We start from the raw sequence: 6922 nt of genomic DNA, 5'->3' as shown, positions 1-6922 counted from the left end.
TCTTGCACGCCTAGCGCTGACATGCGTCCCAAAGGTGGGAGTGCCACACATCTTTCAGAACTCTAAGGATTGAATCCGCAATCACTTTAGGGGGATCCACAAAATTCCAGACCAAGCCTGCTTGACCCATAGGCTTACTCTCAAAGAAACGACGCTGTTGTACCACATCAGAAACGACTCGGCGTACACCCTGGCTTGGTTATTCAAGACTGAACGATGCATTCCCCCGTTCTGGGCCTTCTGTGGTTATATCGGCGACATTAACATTTCATTTGGCTATGCCCGCAGTGCAACACATAAAGAAATGCGCTGGTCGACAGCCTGCGAAAGAATGGTCTTTCACGCAGTACATTTGAAGAAATCGTTTTTCCCGGAGGGCCCGCGGCATACAGGACGAAAGTGAAACGACTGCTGAATGCCTTCATGCGAGACACGGGGCTCTTCGACTTCTGGTTGAACACACAGTGACACTCATACGAGGCTCAGACGGAACAGTTGCCGGCTATGAATGCCAACCTAACCCGCCTGGTGCAACCTCCCCAAAACCACGCTTCGACTAAATTTGTTTACTTCAGCTCTTACGCACAGATTTCCCGAGCGTCTCTGTGCACCGCACCGCACTTATCTTTCGTGGAACGTGCCATTCATCGATTCGAAAAGAAAATTAATAAGATATACATCGAACTAGAATTGTGTTCGGAGAGTATGGACCACGGGCTAGTGTTTGAAATTTGGCCAATTTGAACTGTGGAATATAAATTCATTACCTAAATTAATTAAGAAGTAACGTAATTTCCACGATATATTAGATATCGCGATTCCTTGAATGAATAGTACCCGCCTTATGAGCTGACTGTAAAGGAAGAGTTGTGCTCTACTCTTCAGAAATGTGCAAATATTCCGTTCCCGTCTAGCCTCGTCAATATAGCGGTTCATTTTGGGTAGGTCCCCGCAAATGCACAGCCATATACCACCTCTTCAAATTGGGCTCCCCGGCGCGAACGCCGGCACACTCTTTACCATAATGGCGTGTGGTGATCAGATGTAAGTAGTGCTGTTCAAATTGTACGCTGCAATGCTGTAGATGCAGGGCTGGCTGCTTGAGAAAAAAATTGCGTAAGCAAACGTTTTACAGTCTATATGATATTGCTGCTTCTGTATGCTAGGCAGGAAAACGGTTGGACATATTTTAATGAAGCGTCTACTGCCTTAATGCCTCATGCAGACCTAGAATTTAAGAGCCACCACAGGGATATTATTATGTGGTAAGCAGAGGATTGGCGGAGAAGGGAGACAAAATACAGCTGTTGCAGCAATAAAAAATTTAGGCATATAGGTTTCCCCGCGTGGCAAGGTTACATCTTCCACTTCTCCCTACAACTTATTTAGGCCAACAATTTTTTTTAATATTCCTAGACATTGCAAAATAAAAAAAGACGCAACTCTCAATGAAATCAACTCTAAGACTCAAGAATAAAAGACGATGTCACAATTCTGTAAACTGCTCATAATAATATATCTAAACCAGTCAAAGTTGAATTATTGTACCCCCTTAAACATACCGCTTACTTGTGAGTACGACTTTTGCAAAACTATCGCAAACATTGTAACAATTTCATGTAAGCTATATATAAATCAAATTTGTCCGTTTTATATGCTCTAGAAGATACAATTTATAAAACTGCAATATCTGTTATTGGTGCAGAGGTATGATTTGTAAACTTCGGCAATGAATTGCTTTTAGCTTACGAATTTTCGCAAATTCATTTTTTTCAATATTAGAGGCCCTAAATGAAATTTCTGTTCCGTGTTGTCGCGAGAATAAAACGTTTTCTCTCAAATGCAACAAATTTAATTCAGATTAGTGCAGCGGCTGTCTCACAAAAGCATTTCAGAGTTTTACTTGGATTGCAATAGGGAAGTCGGAGGGTGCTGCAAACTAAAGGTGTCCTTAACTCCTGGGGCCAAACTCACCAAACTTTTCGTCCTTAAGTGATCGTTACGATTGGCTGGCAGCTTTCACTAATATTTTATCCAGCATTGTGGTTGGCTGGAATTCGCTCTCACGAGCCATTCGATAGAGTAAGAGCTTTTTGTGAATACGGGTTCTGATACTTTGTGGTCACGAATGGCATGCGCACGTATCAACATGACATTGTGTTCTTGACATGAAACTAGCTAGCTCGGAGGGATAATAAAAGTGCTGCACGCAATTCATGACGATTATTGTTAAGCCGGTGTCGGCGGTGATTTATCACTAAGAGCAGCCAGAAACGAAGTCCTACCAGGCCGCGGGAGCGCTCAGCCAGACACCGGCGTCGGTATAAGGAACATGCGTCGTACGTAACGGAGAGCATGTATTACGTGCCTAGGTCGGATACAGTGAAGTACTTAAAAAGGCTATAGCTCACCCGAGGGAATTTCAGTGGATATAGTGAAGCGTTTTCAAAGGTTTAGGTAGAGATTGGACAGTGGTAAACGGACCCCTAGTACTTCCGAGGTGTCACACCTCCCCTATACATGTTTGTTGTCTTTGATGTATGAGTTGCATCAATTGGCAAGCATCTGGCATTTTTTTTCTTTAGTGAAGCTGCTTCACTATAAATAAGTTCAGGACAGCAGGAACTGGCTAAGTTTGCTTATTTTCCCCCCGTCAGGTGATGAAACTTACGCTGCCGAACGAATACTTTTTATCATAAGAGGCTCGGTTAAATACAGCCCCTAAAACGGAGGAAAATATAGTTGACATAATACCTGACATCGAGCGTTGGTGGCATTCGCCCGTAGATTTGGAAAATTGCGCCAAGCTATGACGCGTGCCAGCAGCAAGCAAGGCTGCTTGTGGGAAATGATTGAGCACCTGTCGGCGTTCCCCAAAGAAGCGTCGCATCGCTCGAGCTGCCGACATTACAAGGGCTGGAAGCCAAATGGCAGAGAGCAGGGTGGGCACTCGCAGAAATGTGCAGAATCCTGCGATCACTTCGTTCAGCGTCGATGGGATTCAGTCGGTGCTGCTTTGGATGCACCTGTACGTTATGTGTAGCGTTTCGAGGTTAACACATGAGTTGCGTTCAAACAAAATTAACTGCAATATTTGAGAGTTTTCTCGTGCAAAAAGGGGCCGAGAAGGCGCGTTAAGCGTGGATTCACTAGAAAAAGGTTAGTTTGCAGATATTCATGGAGTTCTCTTACTTTCATTCAGCCCTGTAATATCAATTAGATGCTGTCTACACGCATAAGCATTACTGCAGATCGTGCACATGCCTTCTTGGAGCGGCCACCTCACGCACGTCCTAGTGTAGCCTCGACCATACCAATTATAGTCTGCGCAAGCTCTTGACGCATGTTAAAGTGCGCGACTCTACTATACTTACAATTTTGTATCCTGGCTTGTCCTGCTTGCCAAACGCACGACAGGGTCATAAACAATGCGCGTCGTCTGCGGCATCGTATAAAGGTTGAAAAAGGCGCATATTATTTGCGCAATACTAAAAAACGTAGTAAGAGTTCCACGCATGCAGCATCAGTTTTTTGTTTCATCTTCGTAATTTACATGTGGTCGCTGAAGGGGAAAACAAAATGGTCCACTTTCGAGGACGAGTGTCATAGCTTCTGCCACCAACAGTGGCGTCAAGAGTACGAAACCTGGATGCGCGTGACAGCGCTTGAAGACTCACGCACGCAACGGCGCACTTCCCGTGATCGTGCTCGTGGACGGTGCTTACGCTTAATGAGATGCCTCTACGGCGAGCACATGCCCGCTGCATTTACGGGAAGAGATAAAAAAAAGTGAAGAGCTTCTATGATCGATAACGCGGGTTTCACGGTGGTCTGTGCACCGAGGGCTTGTCTGAACGTAGCATGGCTTTCCAACTGGGAATATTATTTTGCGTGTACCATTTACGACTTCAGCTAACTAATTTCAAAGATAAATGGTTGTTAGAGCACGGGCTATAGGCTGACTGCTGAACACGTAGCCGCACAGAAAGGCAAGTACTCAAAGAAAGGCATTTATGCCACGGCCGGACGTTCATGATGCACAAAGAGAAGGAAACAACGCTGCCTTCACCAATACCCTGGGAACGTTCATCTCAAGGGACACCTACTTGCGTTGTGAACACTATTAGCATAGTTACTGTGTAAACAATTTAAGGAGCTTGCGAAGACCGCTTCGCGGCTGCACTCTCTCAAGCGCAATTCCATGCTCATAGAAAAAGGGGATTTCATTATTCAAAGGACTACCGAGACATGACAAATTGTACAGCACAGTTACTTACACTAGAAAAATTACTTGGTAAAGCTTAGTCGACTTTGCTACAGTGCATGAAAAATGTACGTTGCTTAACAGTACTAAAGAAGAACTTTCCATGTATTTTCATAGACTAGTTTATTCATTTCAAGCACTCAAGGCCATGATCTGGGCATCACAGCGGCTTAGGGGCAGGAAATTACCATAAACGAAGTTGTTTTAGGGTAGCGCATTACACAAATTATCGACCAGGGAATAATAAGCCTGACAACTGCGGCGTACAAGGAGAATGGAAATAATGAGTAGTCCAGGTAAAGTAGGAATATCTTACGGTAATATCAAAGCAAATTATGCACCCAACCAAAGTCATATTGCACGTGCATAACCAGGTGGTGTACATGCTCGCTGACACGATGTTTTAACCCTGTGATGAACAAACGCAGTTCCATATATCAAGAAAAATTTGAACAACTTGTTCATATTGTTCATATAGTGCATTTCTAGAAAAAAAAAATTGAAATGTCACTTGCGTAAAGACTCAATTAGTACGTAAATAATTAATTAGTATTTAGTTTGTTGAACTGTGTGCAAACGAAAAATCCCTTCAGTGCATCAAGAACACCACCATAGGCTAATAGTTGAGTTTGTGGTTTGCTTAAATCATAACTTTGAGGTATAAAACTCGGCATAGCATAAGTGATGCACTGAGCCTTACAGGATTTTATCGACAGCAGTTCCTCCCTGTGCGTATGAGAGAGAGAGAGAGAGAGAGAGAGAAAAGCAAGTGGAAAGGTGGGAGGCTAACTAGAAGGGAAAATCCGGTTATTTATCCTACGCTGGAGAGCTGTGCACATGCTTTGTGGCAAAGCTTAAGTCCTTTCCAACAAGACGTTAAAGACAGAACGGGTGGAATTTCCCTTTTCCTTTGCATTAGCGGTCAATTCCACACAGACAAGAGGAGTTGCAGTATTTCGTACACGATAGAAGGACGACTCCTATAACTCTCATAATATCCAGCTCCTATAGTCGTGACGTTCATGCGACGAATATTCAATTTACCGGCACCGTCAGGAGCCTCGTAATATTCTAGGGGATTAGATCATCTAAGCCAACATTTAAGTGCCTCCGCCCCTATTCTTGACCGAAAAGAATAAGACAGGGAATTGGGAGGGGTGCCAGCATAGAACCTCAGCAATGCAGTGGGTACATTTTGCAAGGGAATATTCTTTCTGCAACAAAACGGGATATTTCTTATCAGGTAATGCCCACGTTTCAAACGAAATCAGCTGCCACTGGCACGATTACACGACAGCAAAAAGGAAGGTTAAAAAACTACAAATGCTGCGGCATGGAAGCGTACAGATGGTTGCTAATGCGATCTACAATGACCTGGCGGTTCCAATGTCAGTACTTTTATTAAGTGCAGCGGGAAAATTTCGCATACACACGTCAATATGCGGATACTACGTGAACCATGCATATTTTCAGGTAAATAAATCCTCAGAAGGAAAACCGAAAGCGTAATAATAAAGCGTTTTCTGGGGTAATGGATGATGATCGCCTGTTAAGAGGAATGCCATTTCTATCATTAAAAGCAGACATTTTCGAGGACGTTGGAAGTTCCTGATAACAAAGTTGCTGCGCAGAAACCCTCAGTAGCGTTATTAAATCAGTGATTGTTTTTAAATAAAACAATATTATAAGATAGGGCGGGGCCTTTAGGTTGCACCAGCAGCTTCTTGTGGATCGGAATAAAAAAGAAACAAAATCCCAAAAAGCATCGAAGAACACTGAATATACAAGCAGCAAGGACACATACAAAGTCCTCTTCACAGTATCAAGTCTGCCTTACATCACAGAACATGCGAACAGATGATATCCGACATTAGCGAAATACACCACCATGCTCTGGAAACAGGGCACAATGTAATCTTTCAGTGGATTCCTGCTCCTTGTGGCATCGTCAGCAACGACTTTGCGGACAGAGCTGCGCGGTCTGCCCACGAAGACATCCAGATGCGTCCAGTACCTTTGGTGAGGATGGACGCTGCCAGGGAACTTTGTGTGCTTGCGAAGTCACAAGCTCTCTGGACTTCAAGCGCCTTCAATTGCCGATTGCATAAGCTGGACCCCTTGCTACGGCTACAACTGCCATCTAGCCTTTCCCGAGGCGAAACAGCCTTGCTGTGCCGCTTGTGGCTAGAGTGGCATGCACGAACGCTTATTCCTATCGCATAGGAATAGCCGATAGCCCGACGTGCGACTGCTGTTGGTGCGAGGAAACCACCGAGCACCTATTGCGTATCTGTCCTCGCTACGACGTACAACGCCTCTCTCTCCAGACAACTTTAAACCGACTTGACTCGAGACCGTTCTCTGAGTCAAAGATACTCGGACCATGGCCACACCCGTCACTGGCACAAAAAGCGATTCGTGCACTAGTACACTACTTGAAGTGGACCGGCTTAAGAGACCACTTATGTGCTCCTGTACATCCTCCCACGTGCACTCAGTTCCCACTCTCATCTTTCTATTCCCCTTTCCCTCACCCCCAGTGTAGGGTAGCGAAGCGGACGCTCGTCCGGCTGACGTGCCTGCCTTTCCTCTCCTTGCTCTCTTTCTCTCTGCACACTGGTCCTAGAAAACAACATGTGAGAGTACAGAAACAGGCAA

This window comes from Dermacentor andersoni, chromosome 1 (genome assembly GCF_023375885.2).
Source record: "Dermacentor andersoni chromosome 1, qqDerAnde1_hic_scaffold, whole genome shotgun sequence".
NCBI classification, from domain to species: domain Eukaryota; kingdom Metazoa; phylum Arthropoda; class Arachnida; order Ixodida; family Ixodidae; genus Dermacentor; species Dermacentor andersoni.
The sequence above is the reverse complement of the archived record's forward strand: the minus strand, read 5'-3'. Positions refer to the sequence as shown.